Genomic DNA, 17005 nt, shown 5'->3' with positions numbered 1-17005 from the left:
TACGAGGAGTTGCAATATGATGAACATGGACTGCTGAGTAAAGTTTTTTGTCATGGAATGAACAGCTTGTCCCCTGATTTTCTTTTTTTGCGGCTCCTGAAACTGAAGACAGCTGAGGCCTGTGGCCTACCAGTGAGTGCAAAGCACCCCACACACCACAGCACATGTGATCTGGGAAACTAATGTCCTGTAGGATGCCAGGGTGACGTGTAGTAGCAGCTCATGCACAACTACCACCCTGTGGCAGCTCACAAAACCTCACAACGCGCAGTGTGCAAGCTGTCAGGATTCTCTGGTGCCGGTGCCAGGTGGGTGTGTTCATGTGATTGCAAGTATATGATTTACATACTTATGACCATATTCTGACTAGACACATCCGTCCTCTCTCAATTTGCTTTTGTTGAGCAAGGCAGCACACGACTAGTCGGCATGAGATTTCATGTATGCAAATCACATGCCCGCCTGCTCCTGGCACGAGCATCTAACAATCCTGACAGCGCGCACAATGAGCGCATTCAGGATTCACAAGTCTCTAGTTACATAGAGTGACTGAAGACTTTATTCTCAAGTCTGGACAACCCCTTAATGGTGTGGTTGCTTATGTCATATGTGACAGAATACTATGTTACCCTGTGTAAGGACGGTACACTTTAAATAGAGAACGCTGGGGCATTATTATATAGAAAAGCGGCTCCAGCATTGTTATGTTATAGGGAATGCATCTATTTACTAAACCAGACCTATTAGGAGAGCGGATAGGTCCTTTTTAATGTTAGCACTATGGACGCAGTGTACTCAGGACTTTCTTCTATGTAATATATGGAAGGATCAAAATGAATTTCTCCTCTCTTATCTTTTCAGGCAGCTATGACATTTTCATCATTTTATCCTGTTTTATCATCGGTGGCGTGAGTATCTTTCCAATTGTTCTGCTCTTTTCTTCCTCCTAATGTTTCTTTCTTTTGTCCCAGTTCTCTTAGTTTTAGTTTTAGGGGCCTGAGACACCAGATCTGATCTGGAGGCCGATTCTGAATCCCTTGATCCTGGTTCATCATAAAACCTGAGGTATCTATTTCTGGTATCTAAATCTGGTGATTTACACATTTTTTACTTTTCCCATATCCTTATGCTCATCTAATTAGGATGAGGGAATCAAGAAAATGGTTACTGACGTTCTTGTAAAGGAATTATTAGTATCAGTTTAGGATTTCTCTGCTGTGTGGTCACAATGGAGCAACAAAAATGAAGTCTCTATAGGAGATATGTAATAATGTAATTGTTATAGAGAGCTGAATGTCATATATGTAATAATCTCTGAATCCTTTTACACAGAAATGCTTCTCCGAGGCAGGCTGGAGCTCGATACCCTGCGATGCAAACATAGTACTAATATGGAGCTTTATAAATGGACTTTCAAAGAATAAGGCGAACCCTCCACCTGACCACCAACTGCACCAAGACCTTCAGTAGGAGAGTCCAAGGTCAGTGCAGGATATGGTTTACACCTCCGCTCACACACCAATATCACAGAGTCACTTGGCAGATTTTGGGGTATTTTATGTGTAAACATTGAAGTCTTTCTGTATTTTACAGACATATAAAGATTTATACAAAGGTCCTTATATCACAAATGCCCATGAAGCACAGGCTACACTTACCTCACATGAAATCTAACCACTTTTTTTTTTTTGTATGTACCTCATTAATAGGAGGAACAAAAAAGTAATTTGAAGTGACAAAAAAGATTCAATTAAAATAAATAAATGTATTAGAATATAGTTAAAAGATACTTTAAGAAATTGCAGGAAAAAGGTACTGGAAAAACAAAAGCTGTTGAAAGTCCACAGATGACTATTTGAGCGACATATTTATTCCACTTATATTTTTTAATCTTATCTTACAGTGGAATCACAAAAAAGATTATTGGTAAAAGTTTACTCATAAATCACAAAAATATACTAATAAAGTGCTGTTGTGCTATAATTGATCTAAAATAAATATCATAGAACAGTAAATGTGCTTAGTGCTATCAATAATATTATCTCCTATATGAAGATCATTGAGGTTTCAAAAAACAATTAGCAATTGCTATTACTTAGTTTGGCCATAAGATGGCACTATCATTCCACCAGTAAGTTTAAAATTATAAGTACATTAAATATTTCTAAAAATAATTTTCCTTGCCAGCACTTATAATCAAGCGCTATAAATCTCACAATAAATGTGTTCCAATCAGTCCTGTCTCTATTGAACTGGCATCATATTAATCCATTGATCATTCTATTGCCATCACCACAAAAAAATCCATGACTGGGAACAACATCTAACAAGTTTTAAAGTATGTTTTCATGTCATAAATACATATAACCTTAGCACCAAGATTATAAAAAAGGCACCGCTGTCAGAGGACTCCCAGTTTCCTTGCCCCGACGCGCGTTTCACCCAGCTTCATCGGGGCATAAAAAAACGCTGCGTCTGCATGCGTTTGTATGTGTTTGCGTTGTTTATGCGCATGCGTTCGATACGACACCAGACAAAAATGGGCATGTTTCATGGGATTTCTTTATTTATTTTGAAGATCGCATCCATACCAATGCGCTCCCATAGACAGTAATGCGTTTTTGTTACGCACTCATCCCCATGCGCATGCCTGTGCATATTTGATGGATTTTTGACACCTAAAAAAAAGCAACATGTTGCGTTCGCCGGACACCGCCACACATCGTGAAATGACGCATGCGTACGCAAAAGCATGTGAACGCATGCAAACGCTTGTCCCTGCGTACACCATGCTAAAGATATGTACGCATGACGCATGCGGATCTATGCGGATCAAATGCTGCGCACACAAACGCTAATGTGAAACCAGCCTTAGTCCTGCTCTGCCTCTGTCTATTTTGAGGACTGCTGACACATACACTGGGGAAAATGCGTAATTCACGCAGTGTGGATTTTGCAAGTTTTCCCACCTACAAAGAATGGAGAGGTTTGTAATTTTTATCGTAGGTACACTTCAATTGTGAGAGACAGACTCTATAAATAAAAACCAGATCATATTTTTAAATAAGACTAGACTCCATAAAATCAAGCAGGGGGGCCAGCCGGCTGAGGAGTACTGCTCAGAATTTAGGAGATGGGCCACTGACACGCAGCGGAATGACCCTGCTCTTAGGAGCCATTTTTGTCAGGGTCTGTCAGCTAGGCTTCAGGATACTCTGGTTCAGTATGCTGCTCCTGGGTCATTGGAAGCCACTATGGCCCTTGCTATCCAGGTGGATAGATGCCTCAGGGCGAGACATACACTGAATCAACCCCTATTGTTCTTTCTAGGGAGGAGGACATGCTGGTGGAGACTGACAAACCTATGCAGTTTCGAGGAGTCTCTTCTCAAACTGGGTTGCCTGCATTTCGCCGTGGGTTGGGGACATGTTTCTACTGTGGTCTTTCAGGCTACTACATTAATGTCTGCCCATCTCGCACCAAAGTTGGTACTTCATCTCCAAAGCAGCGTTCCCCTTGTCGTGTGGAGGGAGGCGACCAGGGTGTGTATATTTCCTCCACCTTTACATCTCAGTTTTCAATTTCTGCTGAAGTGGAGGTTGGTGGGGAGACTGAGACGGTACTGGTTCTTCTGGATAGGGGAGCTGGAGTCAATCTTGTGGATTCTCGCTTTGGTGTAAGAAGATAAACCAAAGCATTGAGGACCACGGTGTTTCTGGGCCAGAACTATTGGGACTGTCACTTGAGTTACAGGGGGATGGAGGTCCTAACAGGGACAGACCTGTGACCCCTGGGACAAAGGACGGGACGGAGATAAAAGGAGCTGTGCGCACCAACAGGGGACTTTATGTGGGAAGACAGACGTTACTGCAGGAGGTTAGCTCCCTCCCTGCCGCGGCACCGCAAGAGACTATCGTGCTGAAGTGTCTCCTGCCCTGCTTCCAGAGACTGTGAAGTTCTGGGGGACATCCTCCTGACACTAACCCTGACACTACCCCTGGCCGTAAACCCAGACCGCACCGACTGACGCTTGCCTGCCGGCAACTTGATCAAAGCTGCCCCTGCCAGAGATGCTGATGTAGCAGCTGCAGCCGTCACAGGAGTTCTCCGCCTCACCGGCCACAGCTTCCGTACCATGTGACCATGTAAAAGGGTCAAGACCTAACCCTTTAAATGTTGATGCTACTATTTACATGTACAAAATTGCCATATTTGTATGTGTCGTATTTAGGTATCTTTGAATTATATGTAAGCTGTATATACATGTTTATTGCTATATGTAAGCTAGGGACAGTGCAGTTAGGGAAAAGGCCACTAGATGAGGGCACTGAGTACACTGCAGGTTTAGTTTTAGGACACTTACAGGTTAATTGTAGGAGTGGTAGCTGGGGAATAAGCTAGACTGATTTCCTGGACATAGTCAGACTGGGGTAAACCCCCTGGTGTGCTCAGGTGGCCTTGGGGCCTGAGCTGCTTAGCTATCACACAACGTTCCCAAGTAGAGAAACCCAGCCATCCATAGAAAGGAGTGGAAAACAAGGAAAAGAAGAAGAGAAGAGTGCAGTGCATGGTATCTGCAGCAATGTAGTGAAGAAGTCAGAGAAGTTAGTGATGAAGTTACTGAAGAAGTTTGGGTGCTGAAGTAGTAGAGTGGGCCGCCAGCGAGTGTGCAGGCAGGATAACCAAAAGTGGGTGGACGACCTAGTAGATGATTATTTCCGTGTCTGGGCTGAAGTCGGTTCCAGGGAGATAGGTTGAAGTGCCGTTTTCACTGGGCTCCTCGCCCCGTTGTAACTTTGTTGCCTATTCCAGTTAAGTAGAAGAAGTAAGAGAAAGATGAAGAATAATGCATTGCTGGTTCTGTGACAAGTGTGCTGGAAGTATTATGGATGTGCTGTGTCCTGAAGAAAATAAATCCGTTATGTTTAAAGTTGCTTTGGACTCTGCCTCCTGTCCTTTAAGCGAACGGAAGACAAGGGAACACAGCAGGGAAGAAGCAGCTGACAGCACAGTGAGTATGGAATGTGCTGGCCTGATGGCAATCCGGCCGTGTTCTTACAACCGGACTCCAAGGGGGCCACGGGAAGCCCCCGGGCACCAGAACACTACTAAAGGACAGTACCTCCGATACATCCCGGACCGCTTCCACGGCTTGACGCATTGCCTACGGTGCCAATGTGGGATCTCCTAACCCTTCCTCTGCTGGATGCCAGAGACTGATAAGTCACCTGCCGTTTAATTACTTGTTCATACTTTGTTCACAGCTGTCATCAGACCGTTACTGCGTTATTGCTGCTTACTATTTTCATTGCCGACATTGTGCAAGTGTGTATATTATTATTATTTATTTATATAGCACCATTGATTCCATGGTGCTGTACATAAGAAGGGGTTACATACAAATTACAGATATCACTTACAGTAAACAAACTTACAATGACAGACTGATACAGAGGGGAGAGGACCCTGCCCTTTCAGGCTTACATGCTACAGGATGGTGGGGAAGGAGACAGTAGGTTGGTGGGTTGCAGTAGTTCCGGTGTTGGTTGAGGTGATATCTCCAGTAGTGGTGATGAGGTAGCGGGGTCATTGCAGGCTGTAGGTTTTCTTGAAGAAGTGGGTTTTCAGGTTCCGTCTGAAGGATCCGAATGTGGTTGATAGTCGGACATGTTGGGGCAAAGAATTCCAGAGGATGGGGGCTATTCGGAAGAAGTCTTGGAGGCGGTTGGGTGAGGAGCGAATAAGTGTGGATGAAAGAAGGAGGTCTTGGGATGACCGGAGATCACGCGAGGGAAGGTATCGGGAGATTGGTTCAGAGACATATGGAGGAGACAGGTTATAGATGGCCTTGTACGTCAGTATTAGTCATTTGAACTGGATACGCTGAGGGAATGGAAGTCAGTGAAGAGATTTGCAGAGGGGAGAAGTGGAGGAGTAGCGAGGAGAGACAAGAATAAGTCAGGCAGCAGAGTTAAGGATGGACTTGAGAGGTGCGAGGGTGTTAGCAGGGAGACTACAGAAAAGGATGTTGCAGTAGTCGAGGCGGGAGATGATGAGGGCATGCACAAGCATTTTAGTAGATAGAGGGTTGAGGAAAGGATGGATTCTGGAAATATTTTTGAGCTGGAGACGACAGGAGGTAGAAAGAGCTTGGATGTGCGGTTTGAAGAAAAGGGCAGAATCAAGGATTACTCCAAGGCAGCGGACTTCCGGTACTGGGGAAAGCATGATGTCATTAATTGTGATGGATAGGTCAGGTAAGGAAGATCTGTAAGATGGAGAAAAGATGATGAGTTCAGATTTGTCCTCATTGAGCTTGAGGAAGCGAGAGGAGAAGAAGGAGGATATGGCTGATAGACACTCCGGGATTCTGGACAGCAGAGAGGTGACGTCTGGGCCAGAGAGGTAGATCTGAGTGTCATCAGCATAAAGGTGGTACTGGAATCCATGGGACTTTATGAGTTGACCCAGGCCAAGAGTATAAATTGAGAGGAGTAGGGGTCCTAGAACAGAGCTTTGGGGGACTCCAACAGAGAAAGGGTGGGATGAGGAGGTAGTGTGGGAGTGAGAGTCGCTGAGTGTGCGGTTTGAGAGGTATGAGGAGATTCAGGATAGGGCGAGGTATTTGATGTCAAAGGAGGAGAGTATCTGTAGAAGGAGGCAGTGGTCAACTGTGTCAAATGCAGAGGACTGGTCTAGAAGGAAGAGTCATTAGTAATTTTGGTCAGGGCTGTCTCAGTGGAGTGATGGGGGCGGAAATCAGATTGTAGATTGTCAAAGAGAAAGTTAGATGAGAGGTGGGAGGAAAGTTCAGCGTGGACATGCAGCTCCTGGAGTTTGGAAGCGAATGGGAGCAGTGATATTGGGCGATAGCTGGACATAGCCGTTGGGTCGAGGGTTGGCTTTTAAAGGATAGGCGTGATTATGGCATGTTTAAAAGCAGAAGGAAAGGTACCGGACATTAGCAATAGGTTGAAGAGGTGGGTTAGGGATGGGATAAGTGTGGTGGTGAGTTTGGGGAGCAGGTGGGATGGGGTCAAGTGCACAGGTTGTAAGGTGCGATTTGGAGAAGAGGCAATTAAGCTCCTCTTCAGTGATGTTGGAGAGGGCGGTTATGGGGTTTGGGCATTGGTCTGGTATACAAAGGGGTTGTGGTGTTTGAACAATGAAGACTTGCCTTGTTTGGTCGATCTTATTTTTGAAGTGTGTGGCAAAGTCCTCAGCAGAGATGAGGGAGGTTGGAGGGAGCAGTGGTGGGCGGAGGAGGGAGTTGAAAGATTTGAATAACTGTTTGGGATTGTAGGATAGGGAAGATACGAGGGTTGTGAAGTAGGCCTGTTTAGCAGAGGTGAGGGCAGATTTGAAAGCGAGTGTTGCCTGTTTGAATGCATCGAAGTCATCTTGCAAATTTGTTTTCTTCCAACGCCACTCTGCATCCCTTGACACTTGCTTGAGCTTTTTAGTGGTGTTATTGTGCCAGGGTTGTCTGTTGGCACGTCGCATTCTGCCATGAACAAGAGGTGTGACCGTGTCAATAGCTGATGCGAGAGTGGCATTGTAGAAAGCAGTGGCACTGTCTGTGTCTTGAAGTGACTTGTGGCTTCTGTCTCCGAGCGGCGTCCCCCATGCCCAGAGCCCTCTAGTTTAATGCCCGCCGGGGTGGGTATCTCCCACGCCGTGGACACTCTCGTGCGAAGTGGCCCAGTTCTCCACACTCATAACACCGGAGCGGTGAGGCCCGACCACCCCTGGTATTGCGAGGCCCCCAAGGCCCGGGATTGTTGCCAGGCCGGCCGGGCGCAGGCTCCGTTCTCTTCTTCACTTCAGCCAGCTCGCCCCTGATACTCTTCAACTCTTGTCTCATTTCCTCAATCCACTGAAGCTCTCCGACAATGCTTATGGAAGCCTCCATGCTCCGTTCCTTCCCCATGGGAACCGACATGCCCAGCTACTGCTCTCGCACCCGGGCCTGACTCCCCACTTCAGAGAAGGCTATGCGTGGGTTCACTCGGATCTGCTCCCGCAATGCCTGCTTGATTAACGGGTCCCGGAGTCCAGTCACTAACAGGTAGCGCAGGGTAATGTCGATGGGCCCTACTCCTATCCCGTCCTTCCGCTCTATGGCTGTGTATAGCTCCTGGAGAGCGTTCATGTACTGGGTGATGGTCTCTCCCTCCCCTGCATCCGACTAAACAACCGGGTCCTCAACTCTCCCACGTTTGTTGGATCCCCGTGGGTTTCTTCCATAATCTGCTAGACCCTGGCAAAGGTGTTGCGGTGCCCGGGGGGGTCTCAACATCGCTGACTTCCGGGCTTCCCCTTCTAGCGCCATGAGGGCCACCTCGGCCTTTAAATTGGGGGTCATCGGATGCATGCGGAAAAGGCCTCGCATACGCTCTGTCCAGCTCCACAACAGCGTATCGGAGCCAGAAAACCGGGGTAAATTACTTAGCATATCCCCCAGAGAGAGGCTGGAGCGGGGGCCCCCATTATCAGCAGCACCCGCGGCCCCACTTTGATCGGGCGCACCGCTGTCTGTGCTCGGAGACTGCATCCTGCCGACTACGCCAAATGTGGTACTCGCAGGACGCAATGACGAGGCACGAGACGGTTTAGTGCTTTTAGTATTAACGTTCATAGGCCTAGAGGTAACTGTCTCCAGTTGTAGCCTAACCAACCAAAGGGGTAACAAGAATTGCCCTCGCAGGGTCTCTATACAAGCACACAAAAATGTGGTAGACCACGACTACGTCCGGCAAGAGCCGGTCACTATATAGCTGCGGTTTGGCCGACTAGGGGTCCTTAATTATATAGTCAACTTAGCCGTCCAGATGTCCCTTGCCGTTCGGGATGGTGGTCTTTTGGTGTAGCAGTCGCTGGGCCCAGTTGCTGAAGCGTTGATGAAGTCTTCGAGCGCTCCGGCGCTCCGATGACACTGGAGCACCACAAGCCCCGGAGAAGACCTTGGACTGATGGGCCGCAGCCCCCGGACTGGGGCAAGCGGCAGCGATGTGGGGTGGCGAGGGCAGGCCACCTGCGCAGCTACCAGCTGTGACGGGGAATACGCGGCGAGCAACGGCCCTGCTCTTGCTGTGGACCGGAGCGGGACAGCGGTGGCCGGCGGCACTGGACTTGCCGCGGCCATGGGTAGGAGCAGGGCAGCCGCAGGTGGCAGGGGACAAGCTGTTATGAATGAGTCACTGTAGGAGGCAAAAACAGAAATACTAGCTAAGTCCAGAAAACCAGAGAAGTTGGCAGCTATCGGATTGCAGACCCCTGAACCTAACAACAACAACTAGCAGTAGCCGTGGGGGGTTCCTACAGTGCCCTAGACCCCTCGATCACAGCCGGAGAACTACATAGCCTAAAGACAGAAAGGGAAATCTAAATTGCCCCAGAGCAGACCCCAAAGCAATAGGCAGCCCCCAACTTATAATGACGGTGAAGCAAGATGAAAAAACACTCACACAGATAGAAAGATAGGCTGAGCAAATGATGGGGCCCAAGCTAACTAAATAGGACTGAATAGAAAGGCTGCTGTCTGCAATCCGCCAAAACTCTCTAAAAAACAAGAGCCAACAGACTGATAGGGAAAAAAGCCCTGAAGACGCTAGGCTTCAAAAAGACTATATCAGTACTCAGGTATTATCTGAAGACAGAGCAAAAAGGAATTCAGCTCACCCAGCAGGGAAAGGCAGAAATCCAGAAAAACAAGGCAAAACAAAACCAAAACACAAATGCAAAAAGTAGAGCAGAAAACTTAGCTTTTGAGGAGCAGGAATCAGACTGGTCTCCAAGAATCCCTCAGAGTAATCACCCGCAAGGCAGAAGGGCGTCGGCTGCCTTATATCCAGTCAGCAATCCCAGTCACCCAGTCATCATCATTCTGCTCAGGTGCTTTGTAATCAGCCTCACTACCTTCCTTCACCAGAAGAGGGAGTTCATCAGACCTCAATGGTGAAGGGGAAAATGATCTCACAACAACAAGCTGCAGCCACGGGCCGGAGCGAGGCGGCAACGGCCGCAAGTGACTGCGGGCAGGCCGCAGCCACGGGCAGGGGCGAGGCGGCAGCGGCCACGAGCAGAAGCAGGGTAGCGGCTCTCGGACGGTCGTCTCGGCGCCGTCCCTCTGATGTCCCCGAGGAATGTCTCTCCTGGTTCTGATAAGTCGCTCTGGCTCTCAGTCACTCCCACGGTCTCCTTCTGCTTCTGTCCCAGTCTGCTGACTCACAGAGACTAGCGTTCCCCGCCCATTTATACTGGCTCTTCCCCAGCCCATCTGTCCATCTCAACGGTCCGTCCCTGAACTCTGTCCCCCGGGAACAGTTTCCCCTGGAGGTGATGGTCCCCTTGGTTCCGGCCCGGACACGAGGCGGGGGCCCTTCTTCCCACAGGGGTATACTGTGTTACTCAATTTCCTGCATGGATAAATTGCTGTTAACCTCTTTTTATATAAAATACCCGCTAACACTTGCTCTGCCTCCTGCTCATCACTGCATCCTGCATACCTGCTATACTCTCACAATTGGCATAGTCAGCAAGATGCAGTCTAACAGCACAGATGCAGCAGACCAAGGAGTTGGGGGTGGCCCAAGGTCCAGTATATCATTAGGGGCCCAAATTCACAGGCAGTAGCACCATGCTGTGGAGCTGGACCGAGCGGATACGGGGAATGATGAGAATGCACCCGATGACCCCTTCTCTACAGTAGAGGCTGAGGTGGCCATTATGACTTTGGATGGCGAAGCCCGGGACTCAGTAATGTTGCGACCCCCTAGGGAACGTGGTTCTTTCTCCAAGGTGATGCAGATCCTGGAGGAGAACCATGGGGACCCCACTGATGTAGGGTAACTGAGAACCCATCTGTTTAGTCGTATGCAGAGGGAGAGGAGACAGTGATCCAATACATGAATGCTCTGCAGGAACTACACACCGCAATTATAAGGAAGGATGGTGTGGGAGTGGGGCCCATTGACGTGATGTTATGTGACCTGTTGGTGACTGGATTGCGAGATACCCTGACAAAGCAGGCCCTTCGAGAACGCATGCGGGTGAACCCCCAAATGACATTTTCCGAGATAGGAAGCGAGGCGTGGGAATAGGAACAGGGGGTGGCTGTTGTGAGTTAATTTTCCCCTTCGTCACTGAGGTCTGGTGAACTCCCTATTCTGGTAAAGGAAGGTAATGAGCCTGATTATCAAGCACCTGAGCCTAATGATGATGACTGGCTGAGTGGAGTCACGGACTGGATATAAGGCTGCCGACGCCCTTCTGCCCTGCGGGTGATTTCTCTGTGGACTTCTAGGAGACCAGTCTGATTCCTGCTCCTCTAAAGCTAAGTTTTCTGCTTTGCCTTTTAGCATTTGTGTTTTGTTTTTGTTTGCCTTGCTTTTCTGGATTCTGCCATTCCCTGCTGGGGTGAGCTGAATCTCCTTTTGCCGGTTGCTCTGTCTTCAGAATATTCCTGAGTACTGACATAGTCTTTTTGAAGCCTAGCGTCTTCAGGGCCTTTTTCACTGTCAGTCTGTTGGCTCTTATTTTCATAGGGTTTTTCACGGATTGCAGACAGCAGCCTTCCTGTCCTTTCCTATCTAGTTAGCTTGGGCCCCGTCTTTGCTCAGTCTATCTTTCTGTCTGTGTTGTGTTCTTTCTTCTTGCTTCACCGTCATTATATGTGGGGGGCTGCCTTTTGCTTTGGGGTCTGCTCTGGGGCAGTTTAGATTTCCCTTTCTGTCTTTAGGCTATTTAGTCCTCCGGCTGTGATCGAGGGGTCTAGGGCATCGTAGGAACCCCCCACAGCTACTGCTAGTTGTGTTGATAGGTTCAGGGGTCTGCAATCCGATAGCTGCCAACCTCTCTGGTTTTCTGGACTTAGCTAGCATTTCTGTTTTTGCCTCCTACGGTGACTGAATCATAACAGAATCACCCGCCATACCGCAGATCCTAGGGTACTCAATAGCAGGAAAGAATTGTGTTTAAAAAAAAAAAAAAAAAAGGAGTGTGTATATTCTTTCCTCTATATCTCTGAGGCCGTAGGGGGAATTTTTTTTTTTCTCTCAATGGAGATAAAGCAATTGTCTGATCGTGTGGAGCAGCTCGCTGCGGAAGTGCGGGGAATTTCCGCCTACCTTGCTCGTTCGCATGCTGTTGAACCAAAGATCCCTACACCTGATGTATTTTTTGGGGATCGATCTAAATTTTTGAGTTTCAAAAATAATTGTAAATTATTTTTTGCCTTGAAGCCTAACTCGTCAGGGAGCTCCGCGCAGCAGGTTAAAATTGTCATCTCTTTGCTGCGTGGCGATCCCCAGGATTGGGCATTTTCTTTGAAACCAGATGATCCTATTCTGACTAATGTGAACGCATTCTTACAAGCCTTGGGGTTGTTGTATGACGAACCTAATGCTATTGATCAGGCTGAAAAGACCCTGTTGGCATTGAACCAGGGTCGAGATTCTGCAGAGTTGTACTGTCAAAAGTTCCGAAAGTGGGCAGTCCTTACTACCTGGAATGATAATGCCTTGGCTGCTCTCTTTCGGAAGGGTTTGTCAGAAACTGTAAAAGATACTATGGTGGGATTTCCTGTTCCCTCTGGTCTGGACGATTCTATGTCATTAGCCATTCAGGTTGATCGGCGTTTACGTGAACGCAGGATTGCACGAGAGGAGTTGCCACCGGTTGAACAGACGTCTGAACCTATGTAATGTGATAGAGTTTTGTCTAAGGCGCAATGTCAGGAGTTCAGAAGGCGTAATAAGCTGTGTTTTTTCTGTGGAGATGCCTCGCATATTATTTCTGTTTGTCCTAAACGAGAGAAACGCTTTTCACACACGTTTTCTGTTGGTGGTGTTCAACCTAAGTTTCTTCTGGCAATTACTCTGATCTGCTCCCTGTCCACATTTTCCGCCAAGGCTTTTGTGGATTCGGGAGCAGCGCTAAACCTAATGGACTTGGATTTTGCTAAACGTTGTGGATTTCCGATGACACCTCTGCAGACGCCTATCCCTTTGAGGGGGATTGATGCTACTCCTTTGGTGAAAAATAAACCTCCGTTTTGGACCCAGGTGGTCATGCGGGTCGCCCCAGACCATCAAGAAAATTGCCGATTTTTGGTGTTGCATGGTCTGCATGATGCCGTTGTTCTGGGGTTTCCCTGGTTGCAAATTCATAATCCAGTTTTGGATTGGAAATCTGTGTCTGTGGTGAGTTGGGGTTGTCGGTGTGCCTTTAGTGAGGCTCCGGTTTTTTCCACCTCTCCTCAGTCGCATGATGTTCCTGACTATTTGGCGGACTTTTATGATGTATTTAGTGAGAATGAGTCTGCGTCCTTGCCTCCTCATAGGAGTTATGACTGTGCAATTGAACTGAGCCTAGGGTGTAAGTTTCCCAAGGGTCGGCTCTTCAATTTATCTGTACCCGAGCACGAGGCTATGCGGTCCTATATTTAGGAGGCGTTGGAGAAGGGTCATATTAGACCATCCTCTTCACCCTTAGGTGCCGGTTTTTTTTTTGTGGCCAAAAAGGATGGTTCTTTAAGGCCTTGTATTGATTATCGTGCCCTCAACAAAATTACTATTAAATATCAGTATCCGTTACCCCTGATTTCGGATCTATTCTCTAGAGTTAGAGGTGCTTGCTGGTTTACCAAGCTTGACCTCAGGGGGGCGTATAATCTTATCCGCATTAAGCAGGGGGATGAATGGAAGATGGCGTTTAATACTCCGGAGGGACATTTTGAGTACCTGGTGATGCCTTTTGGGCTCACTAATGCCCCTTCTGTCTTCCAGTGCTTCATGAACGATATTTTCCGAGACTTTGTCGATAAATTTTTGATTATCTATGTGGATGATATTTTGATCTTCTCCAAGGATTGGGATTCTCATGTGGAACATATTCGGACTGTGTTCCGGATCTTGAGGGAGAATTCCCTGTATGTCAAAGGATCCAGGGGAAGAGTCTTGAGGAGATCATTTGCATATTCCCAGTGCCTTCTGGGATAAGTGAAGAGTCTCCGCGAGCTCAACGATCACTGGGTTTTGGCCGTTGCAGCTAAAAAGAGGAAATCGGAAAACCAGGGGAAGAGTCTTGAGGAGATCATTTGCATATTCCCAGTGCCTTCTGGGATAAGTAAAGAGTCTCCGCGAGCTCAACGATCACTGGGTTTTGGCCGTTGCAGCTAAAAAGAGGAAATCGGAAAACCAAGGGAAGAGTCTTGAGGAGATCATTTGCATATCCCCAGTGCCTTCTGGGATAAGTGAAGAGTCTCCGTGAGCTCAACGATCACTGGGTTTTGGCCGTTGCAGCTAAAAAGAGGAAATCGGAAAACCAGGGGAAGAAATCGGAAAACCGCGCGCCTATCGGCGCACGAATTTTGGCTCATCTTTCATTGTTTTTAAGAAATCTCAATATGGAAGAGGCCAGGAGCCATTTTGTGAGCTGCATTTCTTGCTACATGTTCACAGACTTACCAGTGGAAAAGCCAAACTTCACATGCCACAAATGCAAGCTTGTGTCCCTGTTGGAGGAAAAGTTGCAAAATCTCGAAGAGAGGTTAGCTACGTTGAAGATCATTAAGGAAGGTGAAGAGTTCTTGGACAGAGCAGAATTATCTCTTCATGTTACAGAAAGAGAAGAAATTCGAAGTGCACCTGAAGAAACAGAGGAATGGAGACATGTGACCCAGAGAGGCAGGAGGATCAGGAGGCAGTCAGCACCCATACTGCTCAGGAACCAGTACCAGGCTCTCACGCAGGAAAACGATGAAGAAATACATCAGGATAATACTTTGCCAACAAACAGCAACCTTGTACGCTTTCATAGTCCTCCTGGATGGAGAAAGAAAAATGTTGTGAAGAAGAAACGGAGAGTGGTGGTCATGGGGGATTCCCTGCTGAGAGGAACAGAGGCCGCTATCTGCAGACCGGATATAACTTCAAGAGAAATGTGCTGTCTTCCAGGTGCAAAAATTAAAGATGTGTCTGACAGGATATCAGGACTCTTCAGACTTACAGAAGACTACCCATTCCTGCTACTACATGTGGGGACAAATGACACCGCAAGAAATGACCTGGAAACCATCTGCAGAGACTTTGAAGACTTAGGCAAGAAAGTGAAAGAACTGGGAGCGCAGGTGGTCTTCTCTTCCATCCTCCCAGTGGATGGCCATGGAACAAGGAGGTGGAATAAGATTCTGCAGGTGAACAAATGGCTACGTCGATTGTGCCGTCAACAAAGATTTGGATTTCTGGATCACGGAGTGAATTACTTATACGATGGACTACTTGCTAGAGATGGGGTGCACCTTACGAAGACTGGAAAACATGTATTTGGAAGTCACCTTGCTACACTTGTAAGGAGAGCTTTAAACTAGAACAACATGGGAAGGGAAGCAAAAGACCAGAAAAAGCCATACACCTGACAAATGCTATTGAGAACTCTACTATTAGAAGTGGAAAGGAAGAACAAAAACAAAAGAATCTAATTAATAAAAATATTGGAGAAAGAGAAACCTATCACAAACTAAAATGTTTCTATACTAATGCACAATGCATGGGCAACAAACAAGGAGAATTGGAACTACTAACACAGGAAAAGAAATATGATGTCATTGGAATCACTGAAACTTGGTGGGACAATACACATGATTGGAATACAAGACTAGAAGGATACAACTTATTTGCAAGAAACAGACTTGATAAACGAGGAGGAGGTGTCACATTGTATGTTAGAAACGCGTATATCTGCACAGAGATTGAAGCTTCAGAGACTGGGAGTTCTGTGGAAACTGTTTGGGTAAGAATACAAGGACAGAACAATGGAAAGGACACCATTGTAGGCATTTACTACAGGCCGCCTGTGCAAGCTGAAGACATGGATGAACTCTTTATGCATCAAATGGCCAAGTTCTCCAAAAAATATGACATAGTTGTCATGGGAGATTTAAACTATCCAGACATTTGTTGGGAATCTCTCTCAGGCAAAACTAACAGGTCAAGGAAATTCTTATCCTCTCTTGTTGACAACTTTATCTTCCAAAAGGTAGAGGAGAAAACAAGGTGGACCTGCTACCTTGGATCTAATCCTTATAAACAGGGAGGAAATGGTTGAGGAGGTAAAAGTGGCTGGGACCCTAGGAGGTAGCGACCATGCTATTTTAGAATTTTGGATAACTAGAGGCGGAAGACCTGTGAAGACTCAGACGTCAAGGTTAGATTTCAGAAAGGCAGATTTTAAGGGATTGAGAAAGAGAATTGGAGGGATCCAATGGCTGGATATCCTTGAAGACAAAAATGTCCAGGAAGGATGGGAAATCTTGAAAAATGAAATTCTCAAAGCACAGTTGTTAACAATTCCGAAAAGAGGGAAGAATAGGAAGCATTTAAGGAAACCAGGATGGATGAACACAGAACTTATGCACATGCTAAAAAGGAAGAAAAAAATGTTTATAAAATGGAAAGAGGGAGGAATATCTAAAGAAGAATATAATGCTGTTTGCAGAACCTGCAGGGCACAAATCAGATTACTAAAGCTGAAAATGAATTGAGGCTTGCAAGAGATGTCAAAAGCAATAATAAAGGATTTTGGGGATATGTCAAAAGTAAAAGAAAAGTCAAAGATGCTATAGGATTTTTACAGGATGAAAATGATGAAATGGTAAGACAGGATGTTGAGAAGGCTGAACTTTTAAATTCCTATTTTGCATCTGTTTTCTCTCAGAAAGGAAATGTAACATCAACTGCTCTTCACTGTCCTATTAAGGGAATAGAAGAATCCAGGATATCTATAAACAGAAAGATAGTGAGGAAACACTTAGCTAACCTAAATGAATTCAAGTCTCCAGGTCCAGATGAATTACACCCCAGAGTACTGAAGGAGATAGCAGAAGAAATTTTTGAACCCCTCTCCATAATCTTTGAAAATTCTTGGAGAACAGGAGAAGTGCCAGAAGACTGGAGAAGAGCAAATGTTGTTCCTATCTTCAAAAAGGGGAAGAAGGTGGACCCAG

Source organism: Dendrobates tinctorius, unplaced genomic scaffold (assembly GCF_039654945.1).
Source record: "Dendrobates tinctorius isolate UK_male_01 unplaced genomic scaffold, ASM3965494v1 ptg000165l, whole genome shotgun sequence".
In the NCBI taxonomy this organism is placed as follows: Eukaryota; Metazoa; Chordata; class Amphibia; order Anura; family Dendrobatidae; genus Dendrobates; species Dendrobates tinctorius.
The sequence above is the reverse complement of the archived record's forward strand: the minus strand, read 5'-3'. Positions refer to the sequence as shown.